Raw genomic sequence first — 26,839 nt, 5'->3', positions numbered from 1 at the left:
ATAATAATAATATTTAATACAAAAATAAATATTTAATACTTATATAATATAAATTTAAATATTATAAAATATCATTATAGTAATAATATATAATACATATAATTTTAATTATTATTTATGTTTTAAAAAATTATCATGTTATATATAAAAAAAATTATAAGCAATGTTTTTATTTAATACGTTTATGTCATTTTTTATATATAATATTGTTTAATTATTTAAAATTTATATGATAATTATACAAATTTAATAAATATAATTAATAGATTCTATAAATAAAAATAAGGAAACATAAGTTATTTTTATCTAGCATTTATTTATATATATATATATATAAAATCCAGAAGAAAAAAAGAAGAAACAAGTATAAATACAGCATTAAATAATACAACAAACTACATATTCTCGTAATAAAAATGATAAAGTGGGAAGATGGTTACAAGGTGGTGGAAGCCATGGCTCCACTGTACGTGGCCTTAATATTAGGTTATGGCTCAGTGAAATGGTGGAAGATTTTCAGTCCTGAGCAGGGTGGTGGTATCAATCGTTTCGCTTGTTTCATCACTCTTCCTCTCTACACTTTCGATTTGACAACCCACGCAGACCCTTTCGAGTGGAACTACCGCTTCATAGGCGCCGACGCTATATCGAAGGTGATCAACGTGGTGGTGTTAGCCTTTTGGGCCAAGATGAGTAGGAAAGGGAGCTATGCCTATGGTTGGCCCATAACAAGCTTTTCTCTGTGCACTCTGACCAATTCTCTTGTTGTTGGAGTGCCTCTGATGAAAGCCACGTATGGTCAAATAGGTGTTGATATTGTCGTTCAATCTTGGGTCGTACAATCCATAATTTGGATGACCCTTGTTTTGATTGTGCTCGAGTGTTATCGTCTGGCGGGGTTAGATAATGAGTAGTCTGCTACAAAGGATTTGGAAATAAACGCCGAGAAGGAGTTTGTGGATCGACACTCTTACTGGACATTGATCAAGGTTGTGGGGTTGAAGTTGGCTATAATGTTAGGATTACAAAATTACACTTACAGTAACACAGTATTCAACAGTAGTATTAAACCCAATTTCTCAGAACTTAATCGTGTTACTGAAAGTGAATAAATGATAAATCCTAAAACATGTTTCTATAAAACCTTTACTAAATTAATTAAAAAATGAACATAATAGCGGAAGCACTAACCTGAAGCCATTGATGGAGATTGCAAGAAGAATGATGGAGATTGAATCAAGGCAATTGATCTTCCAAGAAAATCACTTTCTTTCTCTGTGTATTTCTCTGTGATGGGGAAGAAGAGAATACGAAAGAATGCGTTTCTTGGGGACCACTACCTATTTAAATAATAATCTGATTGTTAAATTAATTTTGAATATTTATAATTTGGCCCCTCATCAAATTATAAATACAACTTATGGTATCTACACATTATTTCCATGACATTTTAATGCCTATGATACTTATAACATAATTGGTCACTTTATTTTTGTATCAAACTTTATAATAGCATCATACATTAATACATATGTGCCCATAATAGGATTTTTAATCCAACAATCTCCCACTTGGGCAACTTTATGAGCTCAAAATTTGCTATCATATAAAGATATTCTTTAACAATCTTGTCCATCAGCCATATCCGTATAGGATCAAAGCGGTCTTTGTCATATTAATCATGACTAAACCCATCAATGGTCACATATACAAATACAGTCAAATGACATAGATCAATCATGGATGTGTAGCATGGAAATTACATGCCATGTGAACCAAACATGCCTATTTCCAACTGGTCCTACTTAAACTTTAGTGAGGTCAGAATCAAACATGACAAAACAGAGTGAATAAACTGAATACTTCATTCTGATAAGAAAATAACTAAATACATAAATATCTGAAGCAAATATAAAACAAATAAAATACAAACTCCCACTAAATCATGATATCCTCAAACAATACAACACTCAAACGAGTAGTATGCTCATGAAAGACCTTGGGTGGCAATCCCTTTGTGAGCGGATCCGCTATCATGGAGTTTGTCCCAATGTGCTCTATGGATATCTGTCCACTCTGTACTCTCTCTTTCACAACTAGGAACTTTATGTCAATATGCTTTGACTTTGATGAGCTCCTATTGTTGTTGGAATACAACACTGCTGAATTATTGTCACAAAATAACTTGAGTGGTCTTTCTACATTCTCCAAAATGCGCAGCCCAGTGACAAAGTTACGTAGCCATATTCCATGATTTGATGCCTCATAGTATGCTACAAATTCTGCCACCATTGTGGAAGAAGCTACAAGTGTTTGTTTAACACTTTTCCAGGATATAGCTCCTCCAGCTAACAGATAAATATAAGCTGATGTAGACTTTCTGCTGTCTTAGCACCCAGCGAAATCAGAATCAGAATACCCTACAACCTCCAAACGATCTGATTTCCTATATGTGAGCATATAATGTTTTGTTCTCTGGAGATATCTCATAACCCTCTTGGCTGCTATCCAATGGTCCATACCAGGATTGCTTAAATATCTACCTAACATGCCAACAATATACGCTATATCTGGACGCGTACATACTTGAGCATACATTAGACTCCCAACAACTGATGCATACAGAATCTTTTGCATTTCTTGAATTTCAAGGTGACATTTAGGGCATTGACTAAGACTGAATTTGTCTCCTTTAGCAACAGGGGTATCACCTGGTCTACAATCTTGCATGCCAAATCTTTTAAGCACTTTATCGATATAGCCTTTTTGTGATAATCCAAGAATACCCCGAGAACGGTCTCGATGTATCTGAATTCCTAATACAAAAGAAGCATCCCCAAGATCTTTCATCTCAAAATGCTTAGATAGAAATCTCTTGGTTTCATGCAATAAGCCTATATCATTAGTGGCAACCAATATGTCATCGACATATAGAACCAAGAATATATATTTACTCCCACTGAACTTATGATATACACAATCGTCAACAACATTCATCTCAAAACCAAATGAGATAATTACTTGATGAAACTTGTGATACCATTGGCGAGAAGCTTGCTTGAGTCCATAGATAGATTTTGTCAATTTGCAAACCATGTTCTTTGGGTCTCCTGACACAAAGTTTTCTGGTTGCACCATATAAATTGTCTCATCAATGTCGCCATTGAGAAATGTTGTCTTAACATCCATCTGATGTAACTCAAGATCGAGATGAGCAACAAGTGCCATAATTGTCCTAAAAGAGTCTTTCGATGAAACTGGAGAGAAAGTCTCAGTAAAATCGATACCTTCTTTTTTAGTATAGCATTTTGCTACAAGACGTGCTTTATACCTCTTTACATTACCATTTGCATCCCTCTTGGTTTTAAATATCCATTTACAACCAATTGGTTTTGCACCTTCTGGTAATGGGACAAGTTCCCAAACTTTATTGTCTTGCATGGACTTGTACTCCTCATTCATGGCATCCATCCACTTTTGAGAGTTAGAACTTTTTATGGCCTGATGAAAGTTGATTAGGCCATCTTTCACCAATCCATTGTCATCCTCATGTTCTTGGAGAAATACAATATAATCATCTGAAATAGCACTTCTCCTTTCTCTCACGGACCTCCTTAATGGCACCAGTTCTTGAGGTTGTTGAGTTTGTTCTTCTAGAGCAATTACCTCATTTTCATTTGGGGTTTGTTGAGGTTCCATATTCACTTTCTGATCAATGATAGGTGTAGGAACCTGAATATTGTCAAAAGTGATAGCAGAAATTGGGTTTGAATCCAATTCCTCTTCAAAAGAAATATCTCTAACCTTATTTCTCTCCCCAAACTCAACATCCTCGAAAAATGTTGCAGTACCCGTCTCAAAAATATTTTTAAGTGTGGGATCATAAAACTTATAGCCCCTAGATCGCTCAGAATAACCAATAAAGTAGCTGCTTGTAATGCCCCAAATTTCCTAATAGGGTTTAAGACCTTGATTAGGAGGCCGGGAGGGCCATAATTGATTTATTATAATATTTAATGATTATATGCATATTTACGTGAATTATATTATTATATGATGGTGAATGCATGCATATGGGAGAATTTATTATTGTGAGGGTATTTTGGTAATTTGGCCACTGTGGGCGTAATTGTATATTTTGGGTGCATGATTGTGATTAATTAATATAGCCACATTATAAGGTGGATTGGTTCGAGCTATTCGACGTGAGACGGTCATGGGATGTAAGTGTTCGGTCTGATCATAACGGGTTTAAGTTCGGGGCTCAGGGTGAGTCTCGGGGGTGAATTTGATGATTAGAGCATTACCGGGAATTAAAGGGTAATGGGATATGATTTATTGGTATTTGGGAATATTGAGATTAGCGGGAATTGGGAAGCGTTAATTATGATTAACGGGATTAGTGGAATGTGCCAAAATTACCCTTGAAGTGGCTTTGGAAGCTTTAGAAGACCTAGAGGTATTTTGGTCTTTTGACCCTAAGGATATATATGAAATAAAGGCTGTAGATTGATATTAAAAACAGAGCCTATCCTCTCCTTCTCCCTTCCATCCCGTACAAGCTTCCTCCCTCACCTTTCTTTGAATTTTGAGAGCTCAAATGGAGGTGTTGAGCTAGGGGATTAAAGGTGGCAGCTAGGGAACCTGTAACAACCATCAAAGGGGATTCAAAACTGTGTTTGAGGTGAGTTTTAGCCTTTGAACTCAGGTGATACTCTGTTTTCTTCTTTGGTTTTTCAGCTTTGATTTCTTACTAAAAGTTTGGATTCAAAGGGGTTTTGATGGATGATAAGATAGGGTTTTGATGTGAGGAGGTTATGGGTGATGTCTAGGGGTTTGAATGAGTGTTTGGAAGAGGTTTTGGGCTAATTTGAGGGGCTGGTTCTAAGGGAAAACGCAGGGGCAAATTCTGAGTTCGCGTGCTGGTTTTTGCCTAGTCTGGACTGAGCGCCGCGGTGCAGCTGTGGTGTGCCGCGGCCCTTGGCGTCTGGCAGGGGGGAGCCTTTCTGTTTGAAGGCACGTCGCGGCGCAGCAGGGGAGGGCCGCGGCCCTTAAGGCCAATTTTGCCAAAATGTGGTTTTTAGCTTGGGGATTCAAACCTTAGGCCTCGGGGTTGGACCTAGTCCCCGGCTGGGTAGTCTTTGATGTCTCGAGGGCTGGGATTTGGTTTGGGAACCCTCAGTTATCATTTTTATTGATGATACCTTATATTTGGTTATGACTAGGTGACCGCTAAAGGACTAAAGGTTGATCGTTCTCAAGGGTTGTTCTTCTAATCGTTCTAGCTCGACATTGAGGTAAGAAAACTGCACCCTGTGTATATGTGACATGAATGGCTATTATGATGCATGTCGGTTGATTACTATGTATGACATGCATGGCTGTTCTTGGTGCATGTTAGTTGACTTTTAAACGTGACGTGCATGGCTGTTCTTGGTGCATGTTAGTTGACTTTTAAACGTGACGTGCATGGCTGTTATTGGTGCATGTTGGATTGCTGGATATACTGCATATGATGCATGAGAAATATGTGATTAGGACATGTTTTGTATACTGGGTATGATATTGTTCAGAGCTTGAGCCTCTGTGGTTGTGCATGGTCCTAATTGTGCTGGTATCTGTTAGTAAGCATGGTAAATACCTTGTTTATGGATATTGGACATGTGATATATGTTTGGTGGCATGGCTTACCTGTGTATGGCGCTGACTTATTAGTTAGAATCGACAATAGTGTCAGAACAATCTGTGAGGCTGTGACTTATTAGTTAAGTTCACCACGGGCTGAGCACTGGTCGTGCTTTACCGACCCAAGGGTCAGAAGTGGCAGTGCGTTGTGAACGCCGGGCCGATTAAAGATTAGATCTAATCGAGGTCGGCATTGAATGACTCATATGGGGTATTGATGCTGGACCGACCGGAAGGTCAATGAGAACTATAAGCGCTTGCCTGGTCTATGACCAGATGTTTATGGCCAAGGTATATGACCCCGGTGACTGTTTGTCACATGGCCAAGGGACGCTGTCCATTGCACGACTCTAGGGTCGGGAGGAAGGTTATGTTGGTGACCATTCACCATGCACCTGTCCTAATCAAACTTATGAATGGATCACTTGTCAGTTAAGCCCTGGTGACCCTATCGTCACATGGCTAGAAGGAGCGATGCTCATTATTGTGACTTTTGGCTATTGTCACCTATTTTCTTGGACTGATAGTCCTGAATGGTTATTATGATCGTTGTTAAGACTATGTCATGCTTTATTGTGTTTTCTTGCTGGGCTTTGGCTCACAGGTGCTACGTGGTGCAGGTAAAGGCAAGAGGAAGCTGGACCATCCTTGAGTTGGAGAGCTTAGGTGATGACGTGTACATATGCAGCTGCTCGTCCGCCACGGCCGAGGTTTAAAGTGGAACTAGGGTTGAACCCTGTTTTGCCGCTTAGAACGGCCTGCTGTAAATATTTTCTGTAATAAACTCTGAAACTTTATTTTCGGGATCCCAAGGTATATATTAAACGTTCTAGTGAAACGTTACATCTTAACCAAAATGTTTCATCCCTAAATCGCTAATCATACCTAGATCACGTTTTTGGCCAAATGACTCGATTAGCGAGTTTAGCACTGTTTACAAGGCACACCGTAACGGTCCCTGGAGTTTGGGGCGTTGCAACTTGGTATCAGAGCGAGCCAAGGTTTATGGTTCCTGAAAACAAGCTGGGCATGTACACTCATCACTGAAGACAGCTTCACTCAAGGAATGGTAAATATTTCTGTAGCTATGTGTATAGTTGTTTAAATAACATGTGAATGCTTTACCTGCACATTGTATTAGGGAGCATGAGATTCTGATAGAGCCTGGCTCTTGATTATATGATTATATGCTCCGTGAATATATATGTATATATGACTGTGATCATATAATTACCTGCTCTGTGAATATATAATTGTGTTATTGCATGCTGGGGTTAGAAGCATGGTCTGAGTATTGGAAGAGCAGGAGTTATGAGTATGTATGAATGCCATGGGCATGTTTGCAGCACTGCAAGTGGTTTATGATTGTGGTGTGGTAAGATTTATCCCGTGGGAGAAAGCCCTTGATATGGTTATTGTGACTAACAGGTCAAGTTATTGACTGCAGAATTAATCAGCAGGTTTATTCAAGGCAGATTATGAGGCCTGGTGATAGTTATACAGGGGCTGGGAGTTACAGCCAGGGTATCGGTTCTTCGTCTGCATCTTTGAATGTTCAGCAGACGCTTACAGACTTGCAATTAAGATTGCAGAGGCAGGAAGAAGAGATCAGGTATTTGAAGCAACAGCGGAGTCTGTTGGGTGGTACCTCTTCCTTTCCTATGCCAGGGGTGGCATCAGTTTCAGCTCAGCCTAGGGTTGAGAACAGATGGGAATTTCTCTGTGGAAGATTCCTGAAGTTTTATCCTCCAATTTTTTAGGGAGGCCTAGATCCATTCAGAGCTGAGCAATGGATGGGCATGATCAGCTCCATTCTTGATAGTATGGGACTGGTGGGTCACGATAGAGTGATCTGTGCTACATGTGTATTGCGGGATGATGCCTGGACATGGTGGGAGGTAGTATCCCAGACACGAGACACAGCTGTGATGGACTGGAAAGAGTTTAGGCAGCTATTTAATGAGAAGTATTACTGTGATGTGGCTAAGACTGCTAAGGTGAATGAGTTTCTGAGTCTTGCTCAGGGTAATGCGTCAGTGACCGAGTATGTTACTAAATTTGATGAGTTGGCCAAGTTTGCCTTAGATATGGTACCCACAGATGTGGCTCGGAAGGAAAGATTTATTCAGGGGTTAAATCCTGGAATAGCTCAGGGCATTAGAGTTGCCCCAGTGTATGAAGTTTCTACCTATGCTCAGATGGTTGAGAAGGCTCTTGCTGTTGAGAGTATAGTAGTTGGGCAGCAGGGTGCTAGAGAACATGGAGCCCAGATAGTGGTACCTCCACTTATTGGAGCAAGCAAGAAGAAAAGTTGGAAGCCTTACCCAGAGTGCACTCGGTGCAAGAGGCATCATTTGGGAGAATGCCGAGCGAAGGCGTGCTTCATATGTAGAAAGGTTGGGCATTTTAAGAAGGATTGCCCAAGTCGAGGGACAGAGCGTGAGCAAAGGGGGATAGACAGCTTGATTCCAACTCAAGTGTTTGTTTCAGGGCAGTCAGAGTCAAAGACAGAGACTAGTTCCTCGGGGATGACAGGTCAGTTTTCTAGTTCTGAGCTGTGAATTATGCTGTTTAGCCTTGGCGCCATGTTATTCTTTTGTTAGTGTGTATATGGAGAAGGGTGCATTGATGGTATATGTAGATCACATGGTTATATTGTGATGGGAAAAGTAATGCGGTATTGGCAACTTGAGAGATAAGTTGAGTTATGGCAAGGACTTATCGTTGGTTTCATGAGTTAGTTATGACTGACTATGGTTGATCCAGGGTGTGGATCGGTTAAGTAATTGTGGGACAACTTTAAATGGCAAGAAAAGTATAGCAATTCTTGAGCTTGTAAGCGGAAAGTCTTGTGAAAATTGGCACTGTGCCTGGATTTGATATGTTTATGATACCGGATGTGGGGGCTGGAGTTTGTGCAGGGAGATGCATGGAACTCTTAGCCAGTGTGGTGAATACCACCTAGATTGTATTAATGAGATCAGGACAGACTGAATTAGTCTGTGGGTTTTTTTTTAAATGTGTTTCCAGGTAGTCTGTCAGGCCTTCTTTTTATTAAAAGAAGATTAGAATGGTGATTGGTTTAGTACCAGAGATGGAATCAGGTGTAAGCACTGTTTCGAGTGGCTCAGTGGGGTTATAAGAATTAATGAGTTAGTTGCTGGGTAAGATGGAATCCTTTAAGGTGGATTGAGCTGGTATCAGATTGGAGCACTGCGGGTGTTGAGTATATCTTGAGAATTGGTTTGATACTAAGTGTTTGTGAACCAGATGAATAGTGTTTTCAAGGGTAGACTTGAATGAGACTTATGATCGTCTCGGACGATGGAATAGTGGTGTTTTTCTCTGTGGAGAATTGCCAAGAGTGAAGAATGCCTTGGGGACAAGAGTGTCCATGGTTAGTAAAGATGTTTCAGGTGCCTTGGGAAGAAAGTGATGGGTCTTTATAGACCAAGATCAGTTAGTAGTGGTTGTTATGACATCCTAGTGATAGAGGGGAGTGATTGCCTATGCAACATGTTGATTTAAGAATTTGACCAGGACTGGAGTAGAGTTTCTGGCGGGCCAGGTGGCCAGTTTATTGTTTGAGATTATCATCTCAAGAAAGATAACAGGAAAGATGGTTAAGTGAGCCACAGATGGGCAAGATTGAATGGTAAGCTTTAGCTGGACTAGCTAAAGGTTGTCAAGTGACAGACATGAATTTATGGTGATATAGAGATCGGACCTAGGATTCGATGGACACTAAGATTAACTGAGAGATTCTGGATGAATCTCATGCTGTTCTTTTATTTATTTCATTCAGGCATTGTGAAAGGGTAGCATAATATGGACATTTTATAGTGATGGCTTGAGAAGAAGGGACATATAATAAGGCATGTGTAAAGCTCTTACCTGTTAGCAGGTCAAAACAGTATATCAGGAAACAGCAAGGCCATTACAGCCTTTGGTTATTTTATAGTGGGAATGAGCGAGCATCGCGATGAGTTCTGCGGTGTGATTCCCAGATTGATGGATCGGTATGAAATGGGTATTAAGTCATTTTGGACTGGTAGTCCAAGTGGGTTTATTATACCAGTAAAGATAGGTGAATAGTACAGCTGGTCAATATTTGAGTTTCCTTGTGAGAAGGATAAAGAGCCTTCATGAACTCAAGGTCTAGCTTATCAGATGAAGACTTTATTGTGACTTCCAGGTTATGGAAGGGTTAGGAAGGCGATGAGTATGCAAATGGAACTCAGTGCAGATTGTTATTCTCAGACTGGTGGCAAATCAGAGAGAGAGGGTTATCCAATTATGACTGCAGGAACATCTTATTAGATAAGTGAGGAAAAATATATGTTTGTGTCTGAATCCTGAGGTGGTTCAGGGGAGTTATGAGATTGCTGGAGTTTGAATCTTGGATGATCACTTCTTGGAATAAATGGGAAATATTATTAAACTGGATAGGAGGAATGTGGAATTCCAAGTAGGAGAATGTATCTTCTCTAAAGTATCACCATGGAGAAGGGGTAAGGAATTAAGGTAAGTTAAGTCCTAATTTCTTTCAGCACTTGGATCCTGAATGGGTCTGAGCAGGGTGACTCTGAATTAGTGTTGCTTTTGGCACTGGTAGTTGTATACAGTGAGTTATGTGCTTCCATGCAGTGGGCATGGGCCGGAGGAACTTATGAGTTGGGTTATGAGAATCTGAATGTTAGGTTAAGTGTTCCGGCAAGGGATAGCCAATTCAGATTGTGACATAAGTAATGAGGTTCTATTGAGCAGAATGTACCTTGGGTTAAGGTAAGGCTATCGAAATACTGAAGTCAGGAAATGACTTAAGGAAATTTATATCTTGTAAGTGGAACTCCAGTTCCGAGTTGTTGAGTAAATTTCGAGGACGAAATTTCTGTAAGGAAGGGATAGTTGTAATGCCCCAAATTTCCTAATAGGGTTTAAGACCTTGATTAGGAGGCCGGGAGGGCCATAATTGATTTATTATAATATTTAATGATTATATGCATATTTACTTGAATTATATTATTATATGATGGTGAATGCATGCATATGGGAGAATTTATTATTGTGAGGGTATTTTGGTAATTTGGCCACTGTGGGCGTAATTGTATATTTTGGGTGCATGATTGTGATTAATTAATATAGCCACATTATAAGGTGGATTGGTTCAAGCTATTCAACGTGAGACGGTCATGGGATGTAAGTGTTTGGTCTGGTCATAACGGGTTTAAGTTCGGAACTCGGGGTGAGTCTCGGGGTGAATTTAATGATTAGAGCATTACCGGGAATTAAAGGGTAATGGGATATGATTTATTGGTATTTGGGAATATTGAGATTAGCGGGAATTGGGAAGCGTTAATTATGATTAACGGGATTAGTGGAATGTGCCAAAATTACCCTTGAAGTGGCTTTGGAAGCTTTAGAAGACCTAGGGGTATTTTGGTCTTTTGACCCTAAGGATATATATGACATAAAGGCTGTAGATTGATATTAAAAACAGAGCCTATCCTCTCCTTCTCCCTTCCATCCCGTACAAGCTTCCTCCCTCACCTTTCTTTGAATTTTGAGAGCTCAAATGGAGGTGTTGAGCTAGGGGATTAAAGGTGGCAGCTAGGGAACTTGTAACAACCATCAAAGGGGATTCAAAGCTGTGTTTGAGGTGAGTTTTAGCCTTTGAACTCAGGTGATACTCTGTTTTCTTCTTTGGTTTTTTTGCTTTGATTTCTTACTAAAAGTTTGGATTCAAAGGGGTTTTGATGGATGATAAGATAGGGTTTTGATGTGGGGAGGTTATGGGTGATGTCTAGGGGTTTGAATGAGTGTTTGGAAGAGGTTTTGGGCTAATTTGAGGGGCTGGTTCTAAGGGAAAACGCAGGGGCAAATTCTGAGTTCGCGTGCTGGTTTTTGCCTAGTCTGGGCTGAGCGCCGCGGCCCTTGGCGTCTGGCAGGGGGGAGCCTTTCTGTTTGAAGGCGTGCCGCGGCGCAGCAGGGGAGGGCCGTGGCCCTTAAGGCCAATTTTGCCAAAATGTGGTTTTTAGCTTGGGGATTCAAACCTTAGGCCTCGGGGTTGGACCTAGTACCCGGCTGGGTAGTCTTTGATGTCTCGAGGGCTGGGATTTGGTTTGGGAACCCTCAGTTATCATTTTTATTGATGATACCTTATATTTGGTTATGACTAGGTGACCGCTAAAGGACTAAAGGTTGATCGTTCTCAAGGGTTGTTCTTCTAATCGTTCTAGCTCGACATTGAGGTAAGAAAACTGCACCCTGTGTATATGTGACATGAATGGCTATTATGATGCATGTCGGTTGATTACTATGTATGACATGCATGGCTGTTCTTGGTGCATGTTAGTTGACTTTTAAACGTGACGTGCATGGCTGTTCTTGGTGCATGTTAGTTGACTTTTAAACGTGACGTGCATGGCTGTTATTGGTGCATGTTGGATTGCTGGATATACTGCATATGATGCATGAGAAATATGTGATTAGGACATGTTTTGTATACTGGGTATGATATTGTTCAGAGCTTGAGCCTCTGTGGTTGTGCATGGTCCTAATTGTGTCAGAACAGTCTGTGAGGCTGTGACTTAGTAGTTAAGTTCACCACGGGCTGAGCACTGGTCGTGCTTTACCGACCCAAGGGTCAGAAGTGGCAGTGCGTTGTGAACGCCGGGCCGATTAAAGATTAGATCTAATTGAGGTCGGCATTGAATGACTCATATGGGGTATTGATGCTGGACCGACCGGAAGGTCAATGAGAACTATAAGCGCTTGCCTGGTCTATGACCAGATGTTTATGGCCAAGGTATATGACCCCGGTGACTGTTTGTCACATGGCCAAGGGACGCTGTCCATTGCACGACTCTAGGGTCGGGAGGAAGGTTATGTTGGTGACCATTCACCATGCACCTGTCCTAATCAAACTTATGAAAGGATCACTTGTCAGTTAAGCCCTGGTGACCCTATCGTCACATGGCTAGAAGGAGCGATGCTCATTATTGTGACTTTTGGCTATTGTCACCTATTTGCTTGGACTGATAGTCCTGAATGGTTATTATGATCGTTGTTAAGACTATGTCACGCTTTATTGTGTTTTCTTGATGGGCTTTGGCTCACGGGTGCTACGTGGTGCAGGTAAAGGCAAGAGGAAGCTGGACCATCCTTGAGTTGGAGAGCTTAGGTGATGACGTGTACATATGCAGCTGCTCGTCCGCCACGGCCGAGGTTTAAAGTGGAACTAGGGTTGAACCCTGTTTTGCCGCTTAGAACGGCCTGCTGTAAATATTTTCTGTAATAAACTCTGAAACTTTATTTTTGGGATCCCAAGGTATATATTAAACGTTCTAGTGAAACGTTACATCTTAACCAAAATGTTTCATCCCTAAATCGCTAATCATACCTAGATCACGTTTTTGGCCAAATGACTCGATTAGCGAGTTTAGCACCGTTTCCAAGGCACACCGTAACGGTCCCTAGAGTTTGGGGCGTTGCACTGCTCACTGTTTTGGAGTCCAATTTCTTTTCATGTGGCCTATAAGGCCTTGCCTCAGCTGGACATCCCCAAATGTGAAAATGCTTTAAACTAGGCTTTTGGCCTGTCCAAAGCTCATAAGGTGTTTTTGCAACTACTTTAGTTGGTACTCTGTTCAGAATGTAAGCTGCTGTCTTTAATGCTTCCCCCCAAAGAGACTCAGGTGAGGTAGAATGAACAATCATGCTCCTTACCATATCCTTAAGAGTCCTATTGCGTCTTTCAGCTACACCATTCATGCTAGGTGATCCTGGCATGGTGTACTGTGGGACAATACCGCATTCCTCTAGGAATTTAGCAAACGGTCCTGGACGTTGTTCGCCTGAGCCATCATATCTACCGTAGTACTCACCACCACGATCGGATCTGACGTTTTTAATCCTTTTGTTGAGTTGATTCTCAACTTCCGCTTTATAAGCTTTGAACACATCCAGAGACTGTGACTTTTCATGAATGAGATATAGGTACCCATAACGTGAGTAATCGTCTATGAATGATATGAAATATTGTTGACCATTCCATGATGCTGTAGGGAATGGCCCACAAATATCTGTATGAATCAATTCTAAGACATCTGTAGATCTGTTGGCACCTAATTTCTTAGTTTTGGTCTGTTTTCCCTTGATACAATTGACACAAACATCAAAGTTTGTGAAGTCAAGAGACTCTAAAATGCCATCAGCCACAAGATGCTCAACTCTACCTTTTGAGATATGACCTAAGCGCTTATGCCATAATGAGGCTGAATTTTCCTTATTTAATTTGCATTTAGTACCACGTGATTCCACATGCAAGGTTTCATTATAGGATGCAATTGTTTCTAGCAAATAAAGGTTGTCATAAGCATTCAAGTAACCAGTTCCAACAACATTTGAATTTAAAGACAAACTAAATTGATTGTTTCCAAAAGAACAACAATATCCAAATTTGTCCAATAATGAAACAGAAACTAAATTCTGTCTAAAAGACGGTACAACAAAAGTGTCTTTTAAATCCAAATAAAAACCAGTTCCTAATAACAACCTAAAATGCCCAATAGCTTCAACTTCTACCGATTGTCCATCGCCCACAAAGACGTGTCTTTCACTATCACTTGGCTTTCGGTAGCTCAGGCAACCCTTTCTTTGCACGCCATGCGTGATATTTTGTACATTCCTTCTTCACATGTCCAGTCTTGCCACAAAAGAAACAACCTGTTGGCTCCTTATGTTGTTTCTTTTGCACTAGACCCTTAGTAGCTTCATTCTCATGCTTTCTTTTCTTGCCCTTATCCTTAGAGGCACTGGCCAAGTGAGCACTTTCAGTTTTATCTTGCTTCAACCTTTCTTCCTCTTGCACACAATGAGAAATGAGCTCGTTTAGAGTCCATTTCTCCCTTTGACAGTTATAACTGACTTTGAACTGATTAAAATGTGCAGGAAGAGATACCAAAACCATAAGAACAAGAAAATCCTCAGAAAGCTCGATCTTAAGTGCCTTAAGTTTTGAAGCAATTTGGTACATTTCCATAATGTACTCCCTAACATTTCCTCGACCCTTATACTTCATGGACATCAAGGACGCCAGAAGTGAAGTCATTTCAGCCTTATCATTTCTAGCGAAACGTTTTTCAATTGCATCGAGGAAATCCTTGGCCTTAGTGATCTCTTCAGATTTAGTGCCCCTAAAGGCTTCTGGAATACATTGTTGCATGATCATTAGATTCATGCGATTAGAACGGTCCCACCTCTCAAAATCCAATTTTTCGTCAGGAGTGCTTTCTGCAGTGAGAGGTGAAGGTTGTTCTTGCCTTAATGCATAATCTAATTCCATGCAACCAAGATTTACAAGTAATTTCCCTTTCCAATCCTTGAAATTTGTCCCATTAAGCATGAGAATAGAGTTAATGTTGGCAGTTATTGTGGCAGGGTTAGATAAACTAGCTGAACATAATATACAAAATAACAAAACAAGCCCACATAAGAATCCATATAAAACAAACAAATTCAAATAATGGTTAATCTCATCTCAAGATACCAAACACAACATTAATATCAAGTTTTTAGACAGTAATATTAATTGTAAGCGGTACTCTTGTTGTAGCAATCAAATATTAACAATAAATCATGTTAAACAATATGTCAATCTTTGAATAAACATAATATTTACATAAAAAAACATTATAATTGCTACATATTTATCACTACAAATATGCATGAAACTCTGCCAAATATTAGCTTACCTTTGGGTCAACTAATAAATGCATGAATTACATACACATAACTATCTAGATATTTTAATTAAATTAATCTACACAAAAGAGATCACTTTGGTGATATTTTGTTTAAATTTAATTAATTTAAAATATAGATATTTTTGATATAATCCAAAACCAAATATAAATTTAATTGTTACTGTATTATTAATTTTATTATATATATAATAAATGATAATGGCTATAATCAAAGATATACAAAATAAGCATCTATATAGCCTCCATGAATATATATATAAGCACGTAGGCAGCCCGAGAAGTCACTTCGTCGGGTTCATGTTTTTTTTTATAATATATATATTCATGTAAAAAAAAAAAACTGTTAAACAAAAATCAGTTTCTGTTTATACGATTCAGTCTTTATATATATAAATATAAAATTATATATATAAAATAAAAAAAAACTTAAACTTAATCGTAAACAAAAACGTAAACAAAATTTTGATCGACAAAATCAAATCTTTAATAATTTTCTTCAGAAAATCTCCAAATTTCTTTGAACAAAAACTTCAAATCTTCAATAATCTAGCAAAGATGGCTCTGGTACCATTTGTTAGGATTACAAAATTACACTTACAGTAACACAGTATTCAACAGTAATATTAAACCCAATTTCCCAGAACTTAATCGTGTTACTGAAAGTGAATAAATGATAAATCCTAAAACATGTTTCTATAAAACCTTTACTAAATTAATTAAAAAATGAACATAATAGCGGAAGCACTAACCTGAAACCATTGATGGAGATTGCAAGAAGAATGACGGAGATTGAATCAAGGCAATTGATCTTCCAAGAAAATCACTTTCTTTCTCTGTGTATTTCTCTGTGATGGGGAAGAAAAGAATACGAAAGAATGCGTTTTTTGGAGACCACTACATATTTAAATAATAATCTGATTATTAAATTAATTTTAGATATTTATAATTTAGCCCCTCATCAAATTATAAATACAACTTATGGTATCTACACATTATTTCCATGACATTTTAATACCTATGATACTTATAACATAATTGGTCACTTTATTTTTGCATCAAACTTTATAATAGTATCATACATTAATACATATGTGCCGGTAATAGAATTTTTAATCCAACATATAAATCCCAACTCATATGCTGTTTGTATTGGCCTCTTATGGGCTATCATTGCCAGCAGGTATATATATATATATATATGTATAATTATATAATATTTTAAAATATAACCTTCATATATATCTTCTCTACTATAAATATATATATATATAAATAAAGGAATAACCAAGTGGTCATTTATATTTTGTATACGAAGAGTTCCATAATTATATCCTTACTAGAAAACATAACCGCGCTTCGCGCAGTCTTTTGTAATTATTACAAAATATATATATTTTAAAATACTTTTAGGAGATTGCTACGATATGGATTTTTTTTCACCCTACTCTTACAACATATTCTTTATATGGACACGTGAGGGCGTATTGACCACAATTTTTTTTCATAATAGTGTCCATTGTATATCAAACTTCTTGCAAGTTTTTGAAAAATTCTGAATAATTAAAATACCGAAAACAAAGTTCAAAAAATTTGTTGTGCATGTGCTTTTATTTTTTATTATTATTATCATTATTATACGCTTTATGTAATTTTTTTTATAAACAATCTAAATTATGTATATGGAGATTTATGTTTTGTGTAAGACTTATTTTGGACGATTACCCGTTTGAACCCTTTAGTTTTAAAAATTAACTTTTAGAACTCGTGTTTTGTCAAAAGGTTAAATATAGGATTGGATATATCGATTATTTGAACATTGTATTTTGGCCGATTACTCATTTTGACTATTTATTTTTATAATTTAACATTTGGACCATATATTTATTCAAAAGGTTAAAAATTATTTATAAAAATTAAATTATATATAATTTATGTTTTTTGTAAGGGTTCATATCATTTTGAACCTTGTATTTTAGCCGATTACCCATTAGGACTTTTATTTTTAAAAATTAACTTGTGGACCTCAAGTTTTGTCAAAATGTTAAAAATAGGAATAGATAGATTTGTTATCTGAACACAATATTTTGGCCGATTACTCATTTTAACTCTTTATTTTTAAAATCTAACCTTTGGACTATGTATTTATTCAAAGTGTTAAAAAATCTTTATAGAAAGTAAATTATATAAATATATATAATTTATGTTTTACTTAAGGGTTATTTTAGCCGATTACCCGTTTGGACCCTTTATTTTTTTAAAATTAACTCCTGGACCTTGTGTTTACTCATTTAGATAATTTATTGTTAAAAATTGACATTTGGATCTCGTATTTTGTCAACAGGTTATAAATAAAAATAGATAGATTATTTATTTATTTATTATTATATATAGATTACTCATAATATATAGATATAGATTAACATAATAGAGTGTCTATGTTTTTTCCAAACTAACTATATATCATTACACCATATGATTTTTTATATACGGCTTCAAAATTTTTATTTTATTAGTATATTATGTAGTATATATTTGTAGTTTTTTTATTATTTTATTTTTTGTTAGTTTATTAGGTATTTAATTCAAAAAATATTTTAAAAAAACGTTTAATGTAGTTTTTGTATTAAAAAAATAAAGTTTAAATAATTAATAATAAAAATGAATAAAAAAATTAGATTTAAGGAGAAAATAGAAAAAATAATTTGGAGTAAGTTTAGAGTGTCACATCATCTCCTTGAAGCTCTCCTTTATATAGATATTAAAAAAATATCTTAATTAAATATTTAAAAAAATAAAGTTTAAATAATTAATAATAAAAATGAATAAAAAAATTAGATTAAAGGAAAAAATAGTTATTAATAATAAAAATGAATAAAAAAATTAGATTAAAGGAGAAAATAAAAAATATAGTTTGGAGTAATTTTAGAGTGCCACATAATCTCCTTGAAGCTCTCCTTTATATATATATATATATAGATATAGAGATATATATAGATTAGGTATTTAATTCAAAAAAATATCTTATTTAAATATCTAAAAAAATAAAGTTTAAATAATTATTAATAAAAATAAATAAAAAAATTAGATTAAAGGAGAATATAGAAAAAAATAGTTTGGAGTAATTTTAGAATGACACATCATCTCCTTATTAATAAAAATGAATAAAAAAAATTAGATTTAAGGAGAAAATAGAAAAAATAGTTTGGAGTAATTTTAGAGTGGGACATCATCTCTTTGGAGCTCTCCTTTATATATATATATATAGATTATATATACATAGATATATATCCTTATTTTGTCTTTTTGCTAGATTATAGGGGAAAGAGAGATTGAAACTTGAAAGTGGTGAAAAGTTTTGACTTCATTATTCTTTTTACTGTATTGTTATTTTTATTATAAGTTAGATAATTCCACTTTTATTATACTGTTGTGAGTAATATGTATCCCTCTACCATAATAAAAAAAATAAACTTTTTAATGATAAACATAACATAATAAACATAAAATTGATTTATTAAATATATATATTAGTTTTTAAGTGACGGGGAGGCACATATTTACAAACTACTAGCAAAATTGCCATTTTAGACACGTGTCCTTTATTTTCTACAAAGTGCAGTGTAGAATGTGTGCTCGGTAGAGCTGTGAATAAGGACCTGTATTTTTGGGCCTCCCAAAAATATTAGTTGGGCCGGGTTAATCGGTACAAAAATATAAGTCGGGGGCCCATATTTTGATAAGGTAGGCCTAGCATAGTCTGTAGATACGATCCATTCGTGTCGGGTCTCAGGTCATGCTACGCTTTAAACAAGCCGATCCATTTTCTTATATGGACCTAAATTCAAGTCCATGTTTAATATTTTTATTTACACATTTATCAAAATTAAATTGCAGATAAACATAAGTAAGAATAAAAAGCATGATTGTCTCATAAAAAGCACCACTAACTTGGTGAGAAAAAAAAGAGTTACACAAATAATGTTGGTATAAATCTAAAAACTAAACATGCGAATTAATAATAAACCTAAATAAGAATAAAAACAATTGTCTCGTTAAGAACACCTAAGAGTTATATAAATGATGTTGTTATAAATCTAAAAACTAAATATATAAATTAATTAAAAAATTTATATTTATGGGCTTAATCTGGGCTTTTTGCGTGCAGTGCTTTCAAGCTTTTTACAATCGTGCATACATGTCGTGTTTTCAAGCTAATCGATCCATTCGTATTTTTGTGCTGTGCTCAGACTTATATTTTTTGTACCATGTTGCATTTATGCCCCTATATTTTCGTGATGTGATGTGACGTGTTGTGCTTGTGCTTGTGCTTAGAATAAGAATGGTGTGGCTAGAAAATCATTTTACAATAAATTGTCAGGCCTATGACTAGAAAATCTAAATTTTGGGAAAATGGCAATTTTGCATGTATCACCTTAACCGTTCTTTTATATTTAACACTTAATTAATTTCAATTTGGTTCAAATAAAACTGGTAATTTATTTGATTACGTTAACTTCATTCGTGTTATCATGATGTATGTATAATATTTAATTTAATATTAATAAGTTTGAATAGATTAATGTCTTTATAATGTTTTGTTTCATTGGAATATATAACATACATATTGATATATAATTATATATATATTATTATTTTACAGTCAGCACTACCACAAGCGATTGCATCTTTCATTTTTGCCAAAGAATATGGTTTGCATGAAGAAGTAATTGGCACAGCGTAAGTTAGCTTAAACAACTATATTAATTCCCAAATTAAACATAAATAAATAATCAAATTATTTCTTTATTAAAAGTATACTAATAATTATAACTCTTTATTGCAGGGTTATCTTTGGAACGATGGTGTTTGTTCCTGTGCTAATAGTTTTTTAAATCGGTTTAGATGTAATACATTGGCGTTTTTTATAGTTAATTAATTTGGTCAAATTCCATTTTAAAATATTATGAATTAACCAAAAGGCTGACGCTTTTGTTCCATATATTATCTACATGCACAACATCACAGCTCCAAAATCATGTTATATATCTCTTCTAAATAGAAAGTGTGCATAACCCTAATTTTTTATTTTAAGTTTGTTTTGTTAAGAATATTTTAAATAATTAATGGAATATATCTTTAAAACTAAGTAAAAATAATTATTTATTAATTATATTAATATAAATTCAAATATTATAAAATATATTTATTATAATAATATTTAATATAAGACCACTGGTATAATAATTATATTAATATATATTTAAATTCAAATTCAAATATTATAAAATATCATTATTATAATAATATATAATACAAAACTAGATATTTAATAATTATATTAATATAAATTTAAATGTTATAAAATATTATTATGATAATATTATATATTTCTAATTTTTTACTAATTATATTAAGGGAAATTATCCCATATACGAATTTTTACATTATTCTTTCATATTTACGTTATTAATTAAGTTATTACATTTTTATTCCTGCTTTATTTCATTTATACGGTAATTTAATTTTTATATATCTAGTTTTACGATTTGTATGTAGTAAACGACTAAATATGAGCTCTGACTTCAGAATATGTGGGCAGCTGTAAGTAAAAATTAAGATTTTAATGATCTTCATTCTCTTTAACTAGATGTTGATTTCTCAAATTTAAATATTTAAAATCATTAACCCTTTACAAATTTAAAACTCTATTGATACCCAAATTATCGTTACTTCTCTACAATATTGTTATCAATTGATGTTATCATTGTTTTCACAAAACATAATTTATATATAATTGCATATAAATGCAATTGAATTTTCTTATTCAATAATTAAGATAATATAAATATTGATGTATATAACCGGGTAGCTAAGAAAGAATAATAGTAGTCAGTTAAGAAAGTTTAATTTTGGTAAAAAGTTTAATTGTTTGGAATACTTGAATTTAATACATCAAAGTCTTATCTATATATATATTATATATGTATATCAAAAGAAAAAAAAAAAAGAACTCTCTACTTAGCATACTCATATTTTTTTACATACATGAATAAATGAAAAAAATTTGGATATGATTGCCCTCTTAAGACACGTAAGATAAATGTTTTTTCTAAAAAAATTAATAAATTTTCTACACCATATACAAAATTGAAAAATATTTTTGACTTTTTCCTTTACTATTGCCTTTGTCTTATTTGCTGGAGCCATGCGAGGGGCAACAAAATGATATGGATACTCAAGACTCACTCTCATATTCATAAACTTCATTTTCCTTTGCATGTGAAAAAAACAAATAGGCAAGTCTAGATCTATGAGCATATGACTACAACCCCATGCAACTCATGACAACATAAAAACTCATATTCTAATTTCATTCTTATACAACTCATTTAACTCATTGTAATGCAACCCACTTATGGTCCAAATGTTAATTTTTAAAAATAAAAGGTAAAAGTGGATAATCGGTATCAAAATAGAGTGTTCAAATAATCGATCTATCTATTCCTACTTTTAACATTTTGACAAAACACAAGGTCTAAAAGTTAATTTTAAAAAATAAAGAGTAATAAACCAAATTGAGTATAATTTAACCATCCTTTAACCAGAAGAGAAATACATTTGTCCATACTAGAAATATAGGCTTAACGATTAAATTCTGTTAAAATTGTTCCATGTGTTGTTTCCAGGTGCTCATTTGATTTTATTAGAGTTATGCATATGAATTACGAATGCAATCACATGCAACCTGTTGACGCGGTTCCTCGCCAACAAGTAATTAAGAAAATAAGAGAATGAGATTAGTGCTAAATAATGAACTGAAACAGATGAATGATCTTAAAATGAATTGATGACACGAATACGTTTTTAGGTGGTTCAAAGGTTAAAATCTTTCTACTCCACCAGCCAATGTTATTGCTATGTTTCTGGTATTCTTTACAGGGTATTTCGTTACACAATAGAACCTAACCCCTTGCAACTCCCAGGGTCTCCATATTTATAGGAGAGGGCACCTGGGAGTTGGTAAGGGGGGTCATCCCGTGACCTTCTTACCCATCATGTCACTTCTGTGACATTCACGATTAATTTCTAACACCTGACAAATGAAGTGTGGTCTAATTAATAGGTAAGGGGGATAATGGGCCGCACGGCCCAGTCGTGGGTGCCTGAACACGCACGTTCATGCTGCGTGTTCGAGAATTTAGGGATATATCAGACACGTGATGTCTGATATATGCACGTTTACATTGCGTGGTTGACTTTATAAAGGGTCATAGCTGCCAACTCCAGCTCGTACGTCGGGCTGGAGGCCTTCTTAACCTACGGTCTTCATATCTCTGACTCGACTCTTAAGTAATCTTTAATAAACTTTTGACTACCTCGAGCTAAAAAATTCTGACCTGACAACAGCAGCTCCGGCTACGTGGTATTCACATGGCTGATATAATTATGCCATCTATCAGCTCGCTAATAGACCGTGGAAAATTAGGGCGTACACAACCTAAAGCAACATATGGCTAGTCCAAGTGCAACCCACTGTAACTCACTGCATCTCCTAATGTGAGTTGTCCATATGAATTACGAATGCAACCACATGCAACCTATAGCAACACATGGCTAGTCCAAGTGCAACTCACTGCAACTCCTAATGTGAGTTATCCATATGAATTATGAAGGCAACCACATGCAACCTAAAGCAACACATGGCTAGTCCAAGTGCAACCCACTGCAACTCACTGCAACTCACTGCAACTCCTAATGTGAGTTATACATATGAATTACGAATGCAACCACATGAAACCTAAAGCAACACATGGCTAGTCCAAGTGCAACCCACTGCAACTCCTAATGTGAGTTATTCATATGAATTACGAATGCAACCAAATGCAACCTAAAGAAACACATGGCTAGTCCAAGTGCAACCACTGCAGCTCCTAATGTGAGTTATCTATATGAATTACGAATGTAACCACATGCAACCTAAAGCAACACATGGCTAGTCCAAGTGCAACCCACTGCATCTCCTAATGTGAGTTATCCATATGAATTACGAATGCAACCACATGCAACCTAAAGCAACACATAGCTAGTCCAAGTGCAACCCACTGCAACTCCTAATGTGAGTTATCCATATAAATTACGAATGCAACCTAAAACAACACATGGCTAGTCCAAATGCAACCCACTGCATATCCTAATGTGAGTTATCCATATGAATTACGAATGCAACCACATGCAACCTAAAGCAACACATGGCAAGTCCAAGTGCAACCCACTGCAACTCACTGCAACTCTAATGTGAGTTATACATATGAATTACGAATGCAACCACGTGCAACCTAAAGCAACACATGGCTAGTCTAAGTGCAACCCACTGCAACTCCTAATGTGAGTTATCCATATGAATTACGAATGCAACCAAATGAAACCTAAAGCAACACATGGCTAGTCCAAGTGCAACCCACTGCAACTCCTAATGTGAGTTATCCATATGAATTACGAATGCAACCACATGCAACCTAAAGCAACACATGGCTAGTCCAAGTGCAACTCACTGCATCTCCTAATGTGAGTTATCCATATGAATTACGAATGCAACCACATGAAACCTAAAGCAACACATGGCTAGTCCAAGTGCAACCCACTGCAACTCTTAATGTGAGTTATCCATATGAATTACGAATAATATGAATGGCGACATATGAAGAATGCAGACTCTAATTAACATCTTATAGATGTATTAAAGGGTGTTTTTCCAACCTATTTTTGACTCTTTAGTTTTCTGAGGATAGATATCATTTTGAACTAATTTCATGATCAACTTTGTATTATTACTCTTACCTCTCTGGAAACTGCTTCAGTATAACATATATGACATTGTTTTCATTCTTTGCTATATAATTACAGAGAACAATAACCATGGAAAAATCTCTTAAAGAAAAAGTTAGCATATGTTACAGGCTTCCAACCCAGATTTTCAAAATCAGTAAAATCTTTTTAAATCTTAATTTTATCAAATTTAATACCCATATTTGATTAAGAAACCAACTCAAGATAAATAATATCCAAATCAAATTCAATAAAATGAAACCACTATTCAATAGCATATTGGATAAATCTTGTTCAAATCCAGATTATACAATACTTAGATTATGAAAAATCAAATTCAAGTATTTAAATGTTCAAGAGTAATATGAATTTTTCTAGATCCAGATTTACGAGAACAAGAGACATAGATTCATTAGCTTTTCTTCTTCTTCTTCTTCTTGAAACAAAGTTTGGGGATAGTGACAACAAGCTTCCACATCAACAATAATCCCAACTTCGAACCCACAAAGAAGTTGACCAAGAAAATTAGAGAATGGGTTTCGAATTAGAGAAAGAAGAATGAGAAAGAAAGTAGATATAAAAATAAAGAAATACATTGAAATGATTTTCAAAGAGAAGAAAAAAAATAAAAAATTTGAAATGATATTAAATTGGAGATTACCCATTGAATGGTTGCAGAGAATCTCACACGTTTAGCATCAGAGGTTGGATCGTTTTCTGGTTGCTTCATGAAGATCAACTTCTCTGAGAATGGCTGTCGTTGCATTTAGAGAAGATGATAACTCCATAATTTTTCTTCAGACCAATTCTTAGAGCATAACGTATTTTTGTAAATAGAAACTTAAAATTTTATGTAAACCGTATATTTAAATATATCTTTTATTTACCGTAATTTTGAATAAAAAATTTCCAATAGCCGTATGAATAAAAAATCCCCTTATATTAATATGAATTCAAATATTATAATTATAATAAAATTTAATACAATACTAGAAATTTAATACTTATATTAATATAAATTTAAATATTATAAAATATCATTATATATAATACATAATCTTAACTTTTATTAAAAAAATTATCATTTATGTTTAAAAAGATTATCATATTATATATATATTTTTAAAAAAAATCATAAATAATGGTTTTTGGTTTAATTTTTCATTTAATATGTTTATATCATTCTTTTATATATAATGTTGTTTATTTATTTGCACGTTGCTTGAATCTAGTATATATTTTTATCAATTGGTTATATTAAAAAAATTATGTTATTATTAAAAGAAATAATGATCAAATGTGTAAAAAATAATTAGTATCATTAAATGAAGAAAAAATTATCACAACTCTTTATTTGCAAAGATGGGTGGACCATTCATTGGACCTCATAATTATTTCTTAGACCATCTCCAAATTGATGGTATACATTTTGTGCCAAATTTGGTTCAAAAAATGAATCATTGTTATAATTGGCACAATTACAATTGTGCTCCAATGCATTTAATGTAAATTAACTTAAAAAGTCAAAAAAATCATTTAATTTTTATTGAAAGTATATAAAAAATTATTAAATAAATAATTAAAACTTAAAAATCTTGAAATTAATATAAAAAACATGAATCAGTGGCAAAAGTAAATAAAAAAAATAACATTTATTCTGAGCTAGATTTGATACATGTTATATTTTACGCTAAATTTGACATAATTTTTAGCATATGGCAAATTTAACACACATTTTACAGTATCATTGGAGTCTCATTTTTGTCAAGAAAAATGACAATAGACCATTTTTATAGCTCTCCATTGGATGATGTGTATATAATATACAAACTTGAACATAAAATATTAACCTCTTTGCATGTAATATTCAACTAAAGTTGGTGTTGATATTGTAGAACAAGCAGAAAAATGTCCAAAAAAAATCAAATAACACCAAGCAATAAAAAAAAAATCATCGATTTGAGACCAAACAAAAACAGGTAGGCTAGCTTGTTCGGTTAATTGAATTATGTACCCATTTGGCTTATATTGCTGAGTTTTTTTTTTTTCTTTCGATAATGACATTTTTCCTTATCATAAATAATAGAGATCTCAAGTCTAAAAATGTCACATGAAAATAGCTAATTTTGGTATAGCCAGTGAGAATGCATATAATGCTTTAGTTGATAATCAAACGCGACTTATATCCATCGACCTCGAACATGACAAAACACAAATCTTATATATGGCCACAAAGTTGATTGCTTACAACCTATTTAGTCTCATTTTGTGGCATTTTGTGGGAAGATGGTAGAAGCAACTACATATATACTAATATATGAACCCCATTCAAACAGCTTTTGCTGACTTTTCAATGTCTTTATATGCATTGAATATCTTTGCTCGTATGTTTGTTTGTTAGTTTGATTTGTCAAATTGATCAGTATCCTTGATACTTGACTTGAAGTCGTGTGGGGTTTCAGAATTTGAGGCTTGTAATCTCTGCGAATTGAGAGCCCTTAATTGAGCAATGTTGGTCTTTGCTACTAATAATTAAAATTGTGTAAAAATATTGATTTTGA

General features: G+C 34.8%; 1 pseudogene; it reads left to right on the top strand.

Moving 5' to 3' along the window:
• The first annotated feature begins 416 nt into the window (after positions 1-416).
• On the top strand, positions 417-20,344 carry LOC133791309 (auxin efflux carrier component 5-like; annotated as a pseudogene).
• The last annotated feature ends 6,495 nt before the right edge of the window (positions 20,345-26,839 follow it).

Source organism: Humulus lupulus, chromosome 7 (assembly GCF_963169125.1).
Source record: "Humulus lupulus chromosome 7, drHumLupu1.1, whole genome shotgun sequence".
Classification (NCBI taxonomy): domain Eukaryota; kingdom Viridiplantae; phylum Streptophyta; class Magnoliopsida; order Rosales; family Cannabaceae; genus Humulus; species Humulus lupulus.
The sequence above is the reverse complement of the archived record's forward strand: the minus strand, read 5'-3'. Positions and strand labels throughout refer to the sequence as shown.